Raw genomic sequence first — 17,420 nt, forward strand, 5'->3', positions numbered from 1 at the left:
TTATAATGTTGAAATATCATAATTACAAGCAAAGAATACAACAAGATGAACTAATTTAGAACAGATGAGCATTTTTTCTACGTCACAATTCAAACACATTGCATTTGCTAGGTACCCCCATAAAATTTTCAAAAAAAAATTAACCCGTGAATTATTGTTGCATATGAAAGACAACTTTATTAGAAACAAAATGTTTTTTAAATTTTTGAGATAGCTTGAATAATAAGGGAGATACGATTTTTTGAATTATTTTTTTAGCCCGCATTTTTGGCTAGACTTTACCATAACAAAGTGTTAGAATTAAGGGGGGTAATTTGTAAAGATTTCGGTAAAGAAATACACATTAACTCTAAACCATTGGTCCAATTTTATTAAAATTCGGGACACTTGGGTTTTAAGGATCAACAAATCACATGAGCATGTCAAAAACAATGTGAGACATCTCCATCATGCCATATTTGCCTTTTCATGGCAACCATGAAGCTGTCAATTTTCAGATTATCGTCAATAAAATCCAAATCGCTGGCCCAATTGACTTGCAACTGGGCATGTGAAGGTTTTATGGGTCAACAAATTACCTGAGCATATCAATAACACAGCAGGACCTTCCTCTTGGACTAACACCTATCACGTTGCCATGGCAACTGTTGCCAATTTAGAAGTAATCAAGACTTTACAAACCGCTGGCCCAATTGACATGCAACTGGGCATGTGAAGGTTTTATGGGTCAACAAATTACCTGATCATGTCAATGACACTGCAGGACCTTCCTCTTAGACCATTGTTACTAACACCTATCACGTTGCCATGGCAACTGTTGCCAATTCAGAAGTAATCAAGATTTTACAAACCGCAGGACCAATTGACTTGCAGCTGGGCATGTGAAGGTTTTATGGGTCAACAAATTACCTGAGCATATCAATAACACTGCAGGACCTTCCACTTAGACCGTTTTTACTAACACCTATCACGTTGCCATGGCAACTGTTGCCAATTTAGAAGTAATCAAGATTTTACAAACCGCTGGCCCAATTGACATGCAGCTGGGCATGTGAAGGTTATATGGGTCAATATATCACCTGAGCATGTCAATAACATTGCAGGACCTCCCTCTTAGACCGTTTTTACTAACACCTATCACGTTGCCATGGCAACTGTTGCCAATTTAGAAGTAATCAAGATTTTACAAACCGCTGGCCCAATTGACATGCAACTTGGCATGTGAAGGTTTTATGGGTCAACATATCACCTGAGCATGTCAATAACAATGCAGGACCTTCCTCTTAGACCGTTTTTACTAACACCTATCACGTTGCCATGGCAACTGTTGCCAATTTAGAAGTAATCAAGATTATACAAACTGCTGGCCCAATTGACATGCAACTTGGCATGTGAAGGTTTTATGGGTCAACATATCACCTGAGCATGTCAATAACATTGCAGGACCTCCCTCTTTGACCATTGTTACTAACACTCATAATATGTTCCATTAAAGATACCTGGTTCAAATCAATCACAGCCACAGGTCAAAAAGAGTCAACTTTTTTAAATAATGTACTGCTTCACTATAGGTTCTCTAAAATCACTTCAGGGTCATTCCATGCTAAATGGTCCACCTCACCACATCACAAAATCATGAAATTTGGTATACAAGTTAAGACAACATTCAAATCTACTCAACCAAGATACATACATATACCAAAGGCATGCAACTTGGTATATGTACTTGTAATCCTGCGTTGGTCCATGGTGACTGTGTCACTACCAATTCTGTTCCTTTCGAGAGCTGGTCACAAAATTGGTATCCCCATCGCCTAGGGGCCACGCCCGATAGCTGTGCAGGCCCAGCCACGGGCCATCCCTCCCTCCACTCTTCTCCAGTTGTGCATGCTGTTCCAATGTTGGGTTTGTTCTCCAAGGTTACCCAAACCCATTATGGGTTTCTCTTCCAAGGTTTCTGATCTTTGTCTGGGTTCCTTTATGAATACCAAGGTAATCTTCTCAGTGGAATACTTATTTTGGAAGTGTGCAAATAATTCATTCCAATTGCGCAGCAGGAGTCTCCTCTGTACTTGAGTTGTTATGCTACCAATTTGCACACTCTGTCTTTTATACTGTGTCTTTCTGACTCCATACCCAGGTTAATTCCTTCTGCTGACCTTTCTCAATTTGAAAGGAGACACATCAAATGCACTGGCAGCAGTGTCAACAGCTTTTGTTGAAAAGGCTCTTTTAACCTCTTCAGGTTCTTCACCAGAATATTGTCAATTGAAGAGTCGTTGTTGTCACAAACAGGAGATGTGTGCCTTTGTATCCTTGAGTTGAACTCAATTCAGCATGATGGACACAACATGATGGGTTATCCATTTCTCAAGACATCACAACAGATGTAGATTTCTGAAATGAAGCAAAATACATGCAAGTTTAGTAAGAAAGTCAAACATGGGAGAGGGTGGTGGATGGAAGGAGGGAAGATATAGCATTAATGGATTATACAGTGGTAACCAGAACAGTAGAAAGAGTTAAGGATGTACATGTCTGTTGAGGAAGGACAGGAGAGGACAGAAGATGGGGTGAATGGAGAATGGTTGTGTATGGATGATGCTGTGATGCATGAGGGGGAGTGGGTAGGGGATGGGGGGTGAGGGAGTATGTGTGGAAAAAATAAATTGACACAGGCCGAAGGGATTTCTCCCCGTCTTCTCCTTTTCTGCATGGGAACCAGAAGTGGTGCTTCGGTTATCCATTCCTCAAGACATCACAGCAGATGTAGATTTCTGAAATGAAGCAAAATACATGCAAGTTTAGAAGCAAGTGGAGAGGGTAGTGGATGGAAGGGTGGTAGATAGAGCATTAATGGATTATATAATGGAAACCAGAATAGTAAAAAGAGGTATGAATATACATTAGAACGCTTTATGGATCTACAAATCAAGTGAGCATGCCAAAAACAATGTACAACCTATCCTTTTATGCTACTCTAACATAAGTGATGTATGCGCAAACATACCTGGTCAAAATCGATCACAGCCACAGGTCGCACTTGAAATGTTTCTCTCCTGTGTGGTAGAAGAATATTTTATGGGTCAACAAATGAAGTGAGTATGCCCCTCCAAAAAAAAATTGTACAACTTTTCCTTTTATGCTACTCTACCACACGTGATGTATGCGCAAACATACCTGGTCAAAATCGATCACAACCACAGGTCTACCATGAATAGTTAGCATCAGTTTGCTGTATCAAACAAAATGCATTTGAAAGGCTTCTCTGCAATGTGGGTCATCACATGATATTTGAGGAAACAGCATCACAGAGGGCACATTTTACAGGATTCATTCCAGTTGGGGTCATCACGTGTTATTTGAGAACACTTTACAGTGTGGGTCAAGTGGTTTTTGAGGGCAGTTGTTTCTGAGAGAGCTGTGTACCAGGTCGCACATGAAAGGTTTCTCTCCTGTGTGGTAGAAGATTATTTTATGGGTCAACAAATGAAGTGAGCATGCTTCCCCCCCCCCCACAATTTTTTTTTTTTCAACTTTTCCTTTTATGCTACTCTAGCACACATGATGTATGTGCAAACATACCTGGTTAATATCGATCACAGCCACAGGTCTACCATGAATAGTTAGCATCAGTTTGCTGTATCACACAAGATGCATTAAGAACATAAGAACATAAGAAATAAAGGAGACTGCAAAAGACCATAAGGCCTACACTAGGCAGCTTCTCTCCAGTGTGGGTCATCACATGAAACAGCATCACAGAGGGCACATTTTACAGGATTCATTCCAGTTGGGGTCATCACGTGTTATTTGAGTACACTTTCCAGTGTGGGTCAAGTGGTTTTTGAGGGCAGTTGTTTCTGAGAGAGCTGTGTAGCAGGTCGCACATGAAAGGTTTCTCTCCTGTGTGGAAGAATATTGTATGGGTCAACAAATGAAGTGAGCATGCTTCCCCCCCCCCCCCACAAAAAAAAATTCAACTTTTCCTTTTATGCTACTCTAGCACACATGATGTATGCGCAAACATACCTGGTCAAAATCGATCACAGCCACAGGTCTACGATGAATAGTTAGCATCAGTTTGCTGTATCACACAAGATGCATTAGAAAGGCTTCTCTCCAGTGTGGGTCATCACATGAAACAGCATCACAGAGGGCACATTTTACAGGATTCATTCCAGTTGGGGTCATCACGTGTTATTTGAGTACACTTTCCAGTGTGGGTCAAGTGGTTTTTGAGGGCAGTTGTTTCTGAGAGAGCTGTGTAGCAGGTCGCACATGAAAGGTTTCTCTCCTGTGTGGAAGAATATTGTATGGGTCAACAAATGAAGTGAGCATGCTTCCCCCCCCCCCCACAAAAAAAAATTCAACTTTTCCTTTTATGCTACCCTAGCACACATGATGTATGCGCAAACATACCTGGTTAATATCGATCACAGCCACAGGTCTACCATGAATAGTTAGCATCAGTTTGCTGTATCACACAAGATGCATTAGAAAGGCTTCTCTCCAGTGTGGGTCATCACATGAAACAGCATCACAGAGGGCACATTTTACAGGATTCATTCCAGTTGGGGTCATCACGTGTTATTTGAGAACACTTTCCAGTGTGGGTCAAGTGGTTTTTGAGGGCAGTTGTTTCTGAGAGAGCTGTGTACCAGGTCGCACATGAAAGGTTTCTCTCCTGTGTGGTAGAAGATAATTTTATGGGTCAACAAATGAAGTGAGCATGCCCCCCCCCCCCTAAAAAATAAATACAACTTTTCCTTTTATGCTACTCTAGCACACATGATGTATGCGCAAACATACCTGGTCAAAATCGATCACAGCCACAGGTCTACGATGAATAGTTAGCATCAGTTTGCTGTATCACACAAGATGCATTAGAAAGGCTTCGCTCCAGTGTGGGTCATCACATGATATTTGAGGAAACAGCATCACAGAGGGCATACTTTTCAGGATTCATTCCAGTTGGGGTCATCACGTGTTATTGAGAACACTTTCCAGTGTGGGTCAAGTGGTTTTTGAGGGCAGTTGTTTCTGAGAGAGCTGTGTAGCAGGTCGCACATGAAAGGTTTCTCTCCTGTGTGGTAGAAGAATATTTTATGGGTCAACAAATGAAGTAAGCATGTTATAAACAATAGACTACATACATACATATACCAATGCTTTTTCCCCCTTACTAGGGAGGTTGCCAAAAAGGAAAAGGCATAAAACAATATACTACCTTTCCTTTTATGCTACTCTACCACACATGATGTATGCGCAAACATACCTGGTCAAAATTGATCATTGCCACAGGTCAAGCACAAACAGCTTCATGAGGTCATCTAATTGTTTTGTAAAGTAAGGTCCCCTAAAATCATGTCGGTAATAACTTCAGCAGGAGTAAGAAAAGAGACCTGACTACCTTCAAACTCAATCCGAAATTCCCCGTCAACCAAGTCAATGATTTTACCTTTCCACAATTTACTGGCTGGCAGCACTACTGCAGCAGAAGTACCTGGAGCTGTATCACATTCTTCATCCCACCTTTGAATAAACCTGGACCCTATTAGGGATTTGTAATTTACAAGTGCTTCAAACAAAGCCTTCTTCTCATCTATTTCTGATGTTCTAGTGTCAATAATTTGCATGAGATAAGTCTTAAGGGTACCCACCGGCACAGAACTTTTTGTCAATGGCATCTCACTCCTGCTACCTATTAAAAACTTATGCCAGGCCTGAATCTGGACTTTCAAAGCTCTTATTGTTGATTGTTTTGATTTCAGTTTTTTAAGTTCAGTATCAATATTGCCATGTTTCCATAAGCCACCAAGAGCAATGATATCTTCTACAAGCTTCTCTGTAGCTTCTCTTTTCTTTTCTGCTTTTTCAGATAACTGATTTTGACCTGCCTTTAACTTGTCCCTGTGAGCCTTAAGGCGTTTGAGCCTTCTTTGTTTCTCTATGAGAAGGGTCTTATTGGTGCCCTTCCTAGCCAACTCAATTCTCCTCTTTTTACTATCATCTGGGAGGCCCTCCAACCACTGTGCTGTTTTATTATTTCTAAATAGGACTTTTGCCTCTACTTTGTCAGTGTTGACGTTATGTGCCCTGTGCATATAGGCAGCAACCTTTCCAAAGTGCCTTTCCCCACTAATGTTGTCAGGGGCACAGGATTGTGCTGACTCCCGGAGCTCTGCTGACGGCTCCCAAAATTTACCCCCTGGGAGTTGGTCAGTCATTTGGCGATTGATGACATCCTTTATGGCAATGAGCAAACATTTCAGCAAAGTAATAATTTCTTTGTCCTTCTCCTTGTGCAGGGACTTGGATAAGCAGGTAAATACTTCATCACGAAGACATATTGTGGGGAAAATGGGCTCACCTGTGCCATTTAAGAGACATGACGGGTCAACAATCCAGTTATCTAGCTTTTGTACAGCATTGGCTAAATGAGGGTTAACATCCAAGATGGAATTTAGTGATGGGATGAACCTCATCCAGGGTCCAGTAATATACTTACCAATGATGCCTAGAGCACGTAGGGGAATGTCTAGCAATCCTGATGCCAACCATTTATGGATTGAAATTGATAAAGGATTTGTTGGCATTTTCACGTGCTCAAAGAATTCATAGATTGTTCCTCTGTAGTAATATATGAGACCTGCATCCAAGAAATAAATGTGGAATCTGTTTCCAACCCAACGATAATACAGAACGTGCGACACAGTGCTCTCGGGCATTTCACTTTCCCCCAACACTAACTTGTCCTTGATAAATCTTGTCATGTCTTTACCATCTGAACTATACTTGTCATTGTGAAACAATTTATCAATACTTCGTAGGAAGCACTGGGTGTAACTCTCGCTTCCTTTTCTGAACAATCTCGTTCCTGGGACCTTGAAATTCTCTTCATTTTCAAAAGCAGCAATTCTCTTATCACATATTTTAGCAAATGTGTCAAGTGGATGTAGTGCACATTTAAAATTGTTTATAGCCGACCCTTTATCCTCAGCAAGAAGACGTTCCACACAGGTATTTGTCACTAACCTATCTGACATGGTATTACTCATATTGTCCAGTATATTTACTGACAGACTTTCAACAGTTGATGTGCTTTCAACATTTGAGAAGGCCTCCTTCAGTGTACCATGGTAGTCTGCAGCTGTACCTCCTTCCTGCTCTATTATCCCAAGCAAGTATGTCCTGTCTTTGGTCCCTATTTCTACTTCCACTTGGTGGCGGCCAGCCTTCATGGTGCCATCATACTTCCCAGTTGTGTTTTTCTCCCCAATCAAAGCCTCTTTGACCTGCTGATGTGCAAGGGTTTTCATTTCTGACCCAAATCTACTCTGGGTTATTTTTGCTGGCAGTGAACCAAGAATTGCTTGCCCTGTTATTGCCTTGTAAAGTTTCTCAATGCAATCTGATACATTCTCCTCTGACATTCCTTTGTCTTGTAAGTAGTAACTGCATTCTCTCACCCAGTTTGAGTAAGTCTTACTATCTTTTTTTGTTGAGATTGTGTCCTCCTCCATTTCAGATATTTTCTGTTTTAACATCAGTTCATTTTCAAGAAAGGAAATTGTCTCATCCCTCTCCTTCAACTTGGTTGACAACTCAGTTGCCTGTAGTAACAGCTTATCATAAGTGGTACACACACAACTGAGATTTTCCTTTTTTTGGGCTACAACTTTTGCCTGATGGAGTTTCCGTTTGAGGCATCGAACCTGTGCTTGATAAGACTGGATACGCTTTTCCATGCCCTGCTGTTGTATCTTGGCCTTGCGTCTGTCACTAGAAGCCTCAAAGTACTTAGACCTCCACTTATCTACCATTTTCCTCAGCCTCACCCGGTCCTCATTTAATCTCTTCCGTGACTGTGCCGTTTGACGACGAGTTCCTATTTTACTTTCAAGTTTTCTAACTGTTTTTGACAGTTTGTTAACAGTTTTCTGTAAGCTGTCCCTCTCTGCAGACTCCTGCACCAATTTTTCCAACACCTCTGCACCTACTTCCTCCTCGAATGACATTGATGATTCATTGAGCTCATGATGAAGTTTTGAAATGTTTGACAGAGACTTTGTGAAAGTACGACTCAATACAGGTTGAAGTTTGTATATTTTGTCCATGAAAACAGCAAAATCATGTTGGTGTTTCCCTTCCTTCCCATCTCTGATGAGCTTTTGGCTTTCTGTCCTGACTCTATGAAACTGAAGTCTTAGGGCTTGTTCAGAAATGTAAGTCAAATCATCTTGATATATGATGCTAAGACAATCTCGGATGTTTTTCCATGACAATTGTGGATCCCTCTGTTTCTTCTTTTGTCCAACATTGAGACTCGTTTGTTTTACGATGTCACAAATAACTTGATTAGTCAATTGTTCTGGATTCAATGACTTCAGCTGCTCAAGAAAAACAGCAGAATCTTGTGCCCAACTGATAGGGCCCTTGACCATTTCTGGTGGATCTTTATGACTTGAAGCCATCTGAAACAAATCAATTTCCTAGCAGCAAAACCTGACATTTCAAATTGTATTTTACAGCAGCAAATGCACTGCCATGTCAATAAGAAATACCATGAATTCACTTATTTCAGGAAAAAAATACAAGCTAAAAGAGCTACTATCACATCAAGGTGCATATATAATATAGGCCTTAGACCTTACCTTTAGATTGGCTCTTGGTAAACTTAACACTAACAATACACCAGGCAGTACTGCAACTATCCTAAGGCCTAACCTAACTTAATGTTGAAATTGGCAAGTTAATTCTAACACCAATTTACTGAAAAAGAAAAGTTATTATAGTATTTTTACTTTCAAAGGAGTTATTTGGTTTAATCATGTTTTTATGTTGCTCTTTATAACCATGATAATGATCCCTTGACTGTTAATGTTTCTTGTGGAAGAGCATGACTGGAAGCCATATAACCTCCTCTTAGCATCCATCTGGGAATGGATGCTAAGAGGAGGTTATATGAAGGAGTGATTGTACCAACAGCATTGTATGGGGCATAAACATGGAACATGAGAGAGGAAGAGAGAAGGAGTTTGAATGTGTTTGAGATGAAATGTCTGAGAAGTATGATAGGGGTTACTAGGCTGGATAGAGTAAGAAATGAGGAGGTGAGGAGAAGAACAGGGGTGGAAAGGGAACTGGGAAATAGGGTTGATGAAAGTATATTAGGATGGTTTGGACCCATGGAAAGAATGAGTGAAGACAGATTAGTAAAAGAAGTATGGAATCAGAGGTGGAAGGAGTGAATATGAGGGGGCGTCCTAGGATGTGATGGATGGATTGGGTAAAAGGAGCATTACAAAAGAGAGGAATGTCTGTGGAGGAAGGACGGGATAGGACAGAAGATAGGGGTGAATGGAGAAGAGTTGTGTATAGATGAGGCTATGATGCATGAGGGGGAGTGGGTGGGGGAGGGAGGTGAGGAAGTATGTACGAGGAAAAAAATTGACGCAGCCCGAAGGGATTTCTCCCCGTCTTCTCCTTTTCTCCATAAGGGGATGGAGAGGGGGGGTCGCCGAATTTATGAAGCGGCCTTGCTGTGGATGCGCTGTGTCTTGTGACACTGCTTTTGACCCAGGGTAGTGGACAAGGTGCAGGGATGACCCGTCATCCAGGAGGTGCCAAGATAAGAGGGAGGGAGGAGGGTGGAGGGGAGTGGAATATATAAGAAATGGAATGGGTGGGAGTGGTTTCTATGCCCTTTTTTTTTGTGGCTACCCCCCCATGTAAGGGGAAAAAGCGTTTGGGATATGTATGTATGTAAGTTTCCTAGCGGCCAAACCTGACAATTCAAATTGCATTTTGCAGCAGCAAATGCACAGCCGTGTCAATAACAACAACCATGAAGTCACTTATTTCAGAAAAAAAACAAGCTAAAAGAACTACTATCACATCAGAGCACATATATAATATAGGCCTTAGACCTTACCTTTAGATTGCCTCTTGGTAAACTTAAAACTAACCATACACCAGGCAGTTCTGCAACTATCCTAAGGCCTAACCTAACTTAATGTTGAAACTGGCAAGTTAATTGTAACACCAGTTTACTGAAATATAGAAAAATTATTATAGAATAGTATTTTTACTTTCAAAGGAATTATTTTCTTTAATCATTATCATGTTTTTATGTTGTATTTTATGATGACCCCTTGACTATTTCTTGTGGCTCTTCATGCCTTGAAGCCATCTATATTTTTGAGATGTCAGTTTCCCAGCAGCAAAACCTGACAATCCAAATTGCATTTTCCAGCAGCAAGCCAAATCAAATGCACAGCCATGTCATTCATTATTTACAATCATTATTATATTATACAATGATCTTGAGGTCAATTATTTATCATTTATGGGAAGAAGACATGCTAAAAGAACTACTATAACTACGTAACTAATCTATCACATTAATGATTAATCATGATTAAAGTGTCTAAAAGTGCGATATGCTTTAGCCGCTTACCTGGCTTTACGCCTTTAGATTGCCTCAGTACACTAACCACAGACTGGTACCAGTCAGCAGTCAGTACTGCAACTATGATCTATCCTAAGACCTTAAATTTACGTTGAAATCAGATTATCAGATAATCAGTGAATTATTTTACTCCAATTCACTGAAATGAAAAAATAAATAAACACTAAAAACAGAGTTACAGTCTTACTCTTAGTCTATAGACTAAGAATAGTCACAGTGACAGTGACTAGTCTTAGTCTATACTAATAAAATAAATACTTCCTTTGATCAAACTCAAAGGAGTTGATGTAAATATGAAATGTCATGCTTATTCATGTAATCCATTATTTTATCATCAATAACCATCATACCATGATAATCATAATAATTTTTAATTAAATGATTAATAATGATAATGATCATAATCTGAATAAACACTAAACATTAAACACTGAAAACAGCCTTATTTGAACAGCTCGTGTGGCACATCTATTACTTATTTACTATTAATCATGAAACCTAGAAGAAATTTAGTCTTGTATCTAGACTTCTACTACTACTACTAGACTAGACTAGTAGTAGAAAGTAGTCAAGTAGTAGTGTGTGTCAAGACTAGTAACTAGTCTTGACACTTTAAACTTTTCATGGACATGGCATGATGGTGATGTGTAAACAACAACAAACACGAACTGGACGCATCAGATTCATGGGTGATATAGCTAAATTCCGGGGCTTTTAGCTCAAGCACGCAAAAGTCAATTTTCTTAAGCTTCTCAATTCCGGGAGAAAATAGGTTGAAAAACTTGTTTATGTAACTTAAAATTATGTTTAGACATTCCTTACCTTAATATTTTTACTCGGAGAACTATGTTGCCGAGTTTGCAAACCAAATTTCCGTTTACGTCGCTGAAAAATTGTTTCTATTTCAAGAATTAGCCTTACACTTGCAAAACAACAAGGTAATTTGAATATCTTGCGCATGCGCAAAGCGCGGGAAGCATTCAAATTGAACTAAACAAAAGCTAGTGGGCCGCAACATTTGGCCATGAAAACAACACATGATCGACAGTGGCGCCGCGCGCGGATTCCGGGGTACCTACATTTGCCATTAAACTTTGACACAAGACGTACTGATGTTATCTGGGCTGTGATCTGTTTGAATATCATGTTTTCGTTTGTTCGATGTATCTAGAAGCGGTACAAAGTGATTAGGTGTCCAGATGCCACGATCTGTACCGATGATGCCGAAAAGCGACCACATAACGTGTATGCAGTTCTTTTGACTCGTGGGGTGCCGTATTCCACGTGGATTGAAAGTAGTGTTCAATCGTCCGACAGCAGGATCTTGCAGGCCATTCGTTGGAGGATAGATTGATGTTATGTGTGATGACGTCACAGTAGCAAGGGCATGAATGGTCCAAGCAGACGACTCGTTTGATCGGATGCAATCTTGAATGGCGGTGTCGTAGTCCGGGCTGAGGGCTTCTAAAATAGGATCATCATTTTGTGTTTTGTAAAATGTTGCCTGGGAAATCATCTCAATCGCTGTTCTCATACGTAGCTGTTTCGATAGCCCTGTATGTCCACACAATGCAACCGAAATTGAGTGGAAAAGACAACTTCCATCCCCTGGTACGGATACTGGTATTCATTCATGTCTTGTACCAAACTTCGAAAGTATCTCCTGGGCATTCCTATCGACTTCATGAAGGTTTTCTTGGAATCTGCTGAAGCCTGGTGGCGCAGATGGCAGCTGGATGTTCCGAAGAAATATCTCCTCCCGTCTGGCAGCTTGTTTCAAAAGTTTGAAATCGAGAGTTGTGGCATCCCTCAGTCTCTGGAGCGACAGACTGTAGCAAAAAGCGTTCGGCTCGAAAGTACTGGTGGTGCAGTGGGTACACCAATACGCCAGTGGCATCGTTCCCAATTCTTTCATCATTGCAATCGTAAGGCCTTGGCATTTTCTGTGAAACCAACTTTGGCAGCTCTCGCAGTAAATGATGTCGTTCTGGCACTCAATCTTGCAGTCACCGCAGGGGTACTTCGGATTCGTCATTCTGTGTCGTAAATTATTCGTGTCTTGGCAATTCTTTCGGAATGTTGAAGGATGATATGACCAGTTGAGGAATACACCCATTCTTATACTGTCACTGGGTAAATTTCATTGGATCACTCCTAATTACTCGATAGCGATTGGCCCAAAGTTAATTGCTGAAAATATATTGGCTGCCATGTCCTTGCAACCTTAGCAACCCGTCCCTTGCGTTCCGTAATTAAGAAAACTTAATTTAGTTACTTGTGAGAATTCGGGTTGGAAACAAATAAACGATATATAACTTCCAGGCCTAAGGTTTAGATACGTGGATGACGTGGATAAGAATTAAACATGACGGCCGGCTTTTTAGCATCACAATAACGACGTGCTGGATCCTTTCTTACCTTGTAATTTGCATGTTATTAATAAATTCGTAATTTGCTAAAAGTCGTTATTTTAATAAGTTTTGGTTTATGATTTCTGTTTGATGCGGGCCTTCTAAACTTTAAAAACTGTCTCTGTATGAGGAACCTACGAGTTAGGCCCGCCAATGGATTTAGGTTAGATTTTATACCGTTGCTGTAATCTTCAAACCAACCAGAATCTATTTCTGAAATTTTTAACGGCTTAAAGGGACACCTGCTAAATCAAATTTATAAATTTCAAATTTGAATTTAATTCATTAAAATGACCCGTGGCATTTTTTTTCGAATAGGTCAATCATCGCCATCGTTTTGATAATGTTGCTGTACATGCCAGGTTTCAATGGTTTACCTTAGCCATTAATGTATAAAATGTATTGGTTTGTTTTCCAATCACAGGAGACCCGAATCAGTATTTTCGCGAACTTTTCGCTCATGTGTCACCTCCTCCTTGCATATGTCATCTCCTCATTTTAGTGTATTGAGCATTCGTGTTACCTCATCCTCATCACATGTCATCTCCTCATTTTAGGTGATTAGCATTCGCAACCAAATAGGCTAACACACTCCTGGGGTTGTTTAGTGTGGAACCAATTACCCAATTGCCATAATCACATTCTAACAATGCCCCAATTAACCGACTTCTTTAATTACTAAATATAACTCATATGTCACCTCTTGTTTGTTGATAGAGCTTGATTGCTGATGTAACTGTTCTGTTTACTGTACGGCAATGTGTTTATTATGCAGTAATTATATCCTGCGTGTGGCAACCAGATAGTCATTCTCAAGTAAAATTTATTGCAGAAAATCTTATTTCTTGGACAATTTAACATTTAAAACAGGAAAATGTTATAGCTAGTTGTCAATAATTCAGGATCTGTTTGCATTAATCACAGATGATTTCTATGCATTTGTTTTGCCAAGTCCAGTACCCTTTGTGCTTGAAAGTGGTGGCTTAATTAGGATTAAACTGATAAGGTTCACTTGTGTACATAGCAGAGTTGTTCTTTGATCTTGTGCTGTTCCTGCCTTCAGAGGAGCAAGGGGCTCCAAAACGGTATAATAAAACTCAACTGATGATTTTCCTAGGCCGTATGGAGAGACGGGAAACGGTCCCCTTATGCCATGGAGGTATACCTCCATGCTTATATGCCAACGGAGACAAGGAAAAATCAATGACTATCACTATAAAACTATAAGGGTCAGAAAGCCAAAGCCAAATAATTAGATTAATAGTTAAAGGGACTCATCCGAAAATTTATTTCACGCCAGGAACTACAGTACTGCCATCTAATGGCAGTAGCAGAAAGCGTTTTTTGCAAGATATGCTTCCAAAATCATCGCATGCCATATTAAATGCCACAGCTTGGGGCGAAACGACCAAACCTCTCGGGGCGAACTGACTGGGGGCGAAACGACCGGTAATCCCGTACACCAGGCCTCAATACCCACTCTTTGACATTGCGCCAAAGCCTCTCATTATTCTGGGTGTGTACCTCAGGGTCCCCTGGCGCGACAAAGTTTTGCGAGTGGTTGATAGCGAGGTGAGTGTACCCGATGTCCCCGAGATTGCGGTATGCACGCCAACAATCACTCATGATCACAGAACCTTGCCTGATAAAGCGCCGAATTATTGGCATGAGAGTTTCTTGGTATCGCCTTTCTCCATCAGGATCTACCAGTGAAACAAGAAATATCTTTTTTGACTCCCTTTCAATTCCACCGAACATCCACACGTGAGAGAGAATCCTGCCTACGTTGGTGTGCCTTCGAGAGATAAGAGTCTCGTCTATCTCTACCACAATCCCAGGGCCACCAATTGGCTCTTGGTGGTTGAACCATTCCTCACACACCTCACGGGTTGCGTCTTCATGACTAAAAGTCTTAAGCACCCACTTATTGATGAAGCACACCAATTGCCATGGTTGTATGTGACTTCCTTCAAGAAATGTACCTTTATAGTCACTGACCGTATAGGTGCATTGCTTTTTCTTCTTCCTCTTTGCTTGTGCTATAAAGTTGTTGCACACCTAGGCATGACGATCCTCACGGAACCAGCACGGTTCCTGGGGCAATTTACCGTGCATGGCAGAAACCCGTGCTCTCGCAGAAATTGTACAGATGACTTGTTGTCTTTATAGCATTGCTTAAGAACATCACCTGGAGTGGGAGCACAACCTGTACACAAAGTGATGTCCATCTTGAAAGTGACGTCTACTTGAAACGTCAGTTTCAAGTAGACCGGGCAGACGACAAACAATTGACAGACGACAAGATGGCGTCCCGATCCTATGCTACCGACTTCGTTCATTAGCATATTTACCTTGTAGCAAGGTATTTTTATTTTCATTTCCGCACACAAAATTGTATATTATGTTGATACATTTTAATTTACAAAATTAATATTCAATTTTCTATTGCTATATTCCTCCCATGGTCGAAATTAAATATTTACCGAACCAAAATACTTTTTAGATTTTTGAATTAGATTGAAAAATAAGGGAGATACGATGTTTTTTATTATTTATCCCGAAGTTTTGGCTAGACTTTAGGTATGGGCACAAATTTCACCTTCAGTATTCACCTTCAGTAGAGGTCATTTGATACCCTTCGGGTAATAAGATCTTTATAATTTCTTGATGTCTTTTCTTTTGGTGTATGAAAAGCTATATTGATAAAGGTCTGGCTGGTTCTCCCACTCCTTGGCAAGTCTTGTCTTGAAGGTTTCTAGTGAGGTAGCATTTACAGTGTGTTGCGATAATATATTCCAGACTTCCGAAACTTGAGCTGGAAGACAACTTTTTCTTGGACCAGGCTAATGGTGTATTTGGACTTTCAAGTTGTGTCCTCTGGTGGCTGTATTTCTTGCTGGTTTAAACATTGCCTTCCCACATGTTGAGCATTCCTTAGTGTAGTTTATGTTGTCAATATTCTTGAGGATCTTAAAAGTTTGAATGACATCTGTTCGTAGTCTGCAGAATTGTAGTGTTTGAAGTTGAAGGCTTGCTAGTCACTCAGGGTAGGAGAGATGGGACAGTCCCTGCACCAACCATGTCGCTCTTCGCTGGACTTATTCCAGCATGTCTTTGTCCCTTTTCCGAGTTGGACTCCAGATCACTGAGGCATACTTTAGATGTGGTCTGATTATACTTATATAGATGTAGAAAGGCTGTCTTGTCCAATGCCAAAAAGGTATGCTTGAGGGCTCCCAGGATTTTGTTCGCTTTATTGACCTGTGCCTGAATGTGTTGTGAGAACTTCAGCTTCTTGTCTATAATGACACCCAAGTCCCTTTCCTCTGTTGCCACGAATAGCGAGTGCGGTGGGTCATTGTTCGATGACATCTCGTAGTTCCTCTGAGGGTTGTTAGGGCCCAAGTGCATAACTTTGCATTTCTCTGGGTGGAAGAGCATTTGCATCTTGCGAGCCCAAGTTTGGAGCTTGTCCAAGTCACCCTGCAATGAGTGCTGGAAATCTTTGTGTCCTATTATTTGGATTATTTTGGTGTCATCAGCAAACATAGAGATGTAACTGTCTAAGAGGTCTGGCACATCTGACACAAACATGGTAAATAGCAGGGGTCCCAACACAGCCCTGAGGAACACCATTCTGACAGCGAGCCATTGACATTCACACGCTGTTCTCTTCCTGTTAGAAAACCCCTAATCCAATTCAGTGTAGAGCCTCTAATGCCAAGGGTGGCCAGTTGAGCTAGCGAGCGCTCATGTAGAACTGTGTCAAATGCCTTGGTGTAATCCATAAATATAACCGGACCTACTCATTTGAGACAACAACTGACAACTTGAGACAACAATTTTTTTTATTGCGACAACTAATATATTTTCCACTTTTTTCCTCAAAATTGTAATCTAGTGGGGAATTTACATTTATATTGTTAATTCTGGTATTTGGAGACCAGAAATTTAGGAATTTCCTTCAGACTCGCACTGCCAAAAATGCGTCAACAAATTGAGCCATTTCCAACATGGCCGCATGAGCGGGTGTCTGTAAAACGAGAACTGTAAGATGGAGCTGCGGTCAGCACATGCATTTTGGCAGGGAGTTTAGAGTTTAATAATACATTATAGATTCCCAATATCGGAGAAAACCTATAAAAGGAGGACCTGTGGCCGTAGATAGAAACATAATTGAATCCAGTTTGATTAAACATTCCTTTAATAACATCATGAACGTAAACTTAGGTTTATACATGATGTTATTAAAGGAATGTTTAAGCAAACTGGATTCAATTATGTTTCTATCTAGTAAAGAAGTAGAAGAGACAATTTCTTTTTAGTAGATAGAAACATAATTGAATCCAGTTTGATTAAACATTCCTTTATTAACATCATGAACGTAAGTTTAGGTTTATACATGATGTTGTTAAAGGAATGTTTAATCAAACTGGATTCAATTATGTTTCTATCTAGTAAAGAAGTACAAGAGACAATTTCTTTTGAATTTTTCCAATCAATGGAATAGTTGTGGTCTCTAACGTGTACAAATA

General features: G+C 40.4%; 1 protein-coding gene across 2 annotated transcripts in view; it reads left to right on the plus strand.

The window, feature by feature from the left end:
• Positions 1 to 17,420, plus strand: part of Mys45A (SDA1 domain containing protein Mys45A) — a 63,038-nt gene that overhangs the window by 731 nt on the left and 44,887 nt on the right. The window lies entirely within an intron of this gene.

This window comes from Oratosquilla oratoria, chromosome 28, assembly GCF_046742065.1.
Source record: "Oratosquilla oratoria isolate Oo_2021 chromosome 28, ASM4674206v1, whole genome shotgun sequence".
In the NCBI taxonomy this organism is placed as follows: Eukaryota; Metazoa; Arthropoda; class Malacostraca; order Stomatopoda; family Squillidae; genus Oratosquilla; species Oratosquilla oratoria.